General features: G+C 44.9%; 1 pseudogene; it reads right to left on the minus strand.

The window, feature by feature from the left end:
• Nucleotides 1–204: 204 nt before the first annotated feature.
• The window catches only part of LOC112816237 (5'-AMP-activated protein kinase subunit gamma-2 pseudogene), a 7,074-nt pseudogene continuing 5,799 nt past the window's right edge, over nucleotides 205–1,479 (minus strand).

Genomic DNA, 1,479 nt, shown 5'->3' on the forward strand with positions numbered 1-1,479 from the left:
CATCTGAAATTTTTCAAAGGTCTTAAAACAGTGGTTTAATGCAATTCCTGTAACTTGAAACACATAAAATCTGTTTCTTATGCTGGGTTTCAACATCACTGGGAAAAATATCCATCACCAAACCCTGATACACATTCTTAGCCATTCAACTGTCTTCTGTCACGGTCAGTGTTCATGAGGCAGAGCCTGACCCAGAATCTTTGTTCACATTTTCTCCAAAGTCTGCTCCATGCACAGTGGCCATTCTGCTTCTGTCTCCTTCTGTTTGGCACCTTTGGGCATGAGTATCAGGGCTTGGCGCCTCTCTGACAGGGAAATGGCACCCACAACGCTATCTGCTTCAGTTGTGACCAGCAGCCCGCAGAGCTCAGCCCACAATGATCCTTCCAGGATTTCCATCGTACTGCACTCCACAGCACCCTCAAGACACTGTGAGCGGTGCCGAGGGCCTCGGTCACTGTGATAGCTTGGTTATTGTATGTTTTCTCAACAGCAAGTTTAGCATCAGACTTGGAATACATATCTACAACTTGTCCTGACTCATGCACCCCAGGGAAGGCAGGCAACCATCTTTCTACAGAGACATTCAAGGCTTTCCTGATGGGAGTGTCCTGGTGGACGAAGGGATGTTGTGCTGGGTCCCAAAAAAGAGCATTTGGGTTCAGCATCATGAAGGCAGGCTTTGACAGATCAGACATAAAATGCTGGAGAAACTTGAGGATTCTTTTTGTGGTTAAGTGTATAAAGTGCATTTCCACTGATAAGATCAAAAGCTGGCTATGTGTGGATTTTATTTTTGATCATTGAGTGTACAACATGGAAGAGGCTTGCCTCTGGAGCTATATTGACTAAAGACTTATGTGTTTCTGGGTGAGAAATCTCCCTCCATGTTTCAAAGTTTTGTGCCTCTCTTTCATAAATCTGTACCAGGGTGATTATCCTATCTCTGTGGTGTATTTATGAAATCTGTAATTGCTAACATTCCTACAAAACTTTGTGGTGTGTTCTGCAGTGGCCCTGATGGAACACTCTTTGACTGATAAGACAAACAAACCTTTCTAACTTGTAAAGTCGTATGAGAAACAACACGCTTTAAAGGGGTTGGAATGATGTGGTGAACCTTGTGTGACCTCGTGAAGACCATGAAAACCGTCATTCTGAGTCTTGTGCTTCTTCTTCCAACTGGCTAGGAATGTAGGGAGGTGGTGTTTAGGCTGAAGGGCAGCCCTTATCCATTCATCTCTGGTGGATACCAGGGTTGTTTCCATATTGTGGATATTGAAAGTCATGGTACAATAAACGTATAGGTTCATGTATCTTCACATTGAGGGTATCCATGTCAGATAGGTGAAGCTGAAGTGGATATAACTGGTGTCACAGGGCTCTCTGCGCAGAGGGTGGCTGGAACGGAAATGGATCAGGAGCTGAGGTTTTCTGGGGTGTTCTGCACAGGGGGTACCCTGGCAGGACAGTTGTAGT

This window comes from Callorhinus ursinus, unplaced genomic scaffold (assembly GCF_003265705.2).
Source record: "Callorhinus ursinus isolate GAN/ISIS: 27379988/994484 unplaced genomic scaffold, GSC_fseal_2.0 scaffold81, whole genome shotgun sequence".
Taxonomy (NCBI): Eukaryota; Metazoa; Chordata; class Mammalia; order Carnivora; family Otariidae; genus Callorhinus; species Callorhinus ursinus.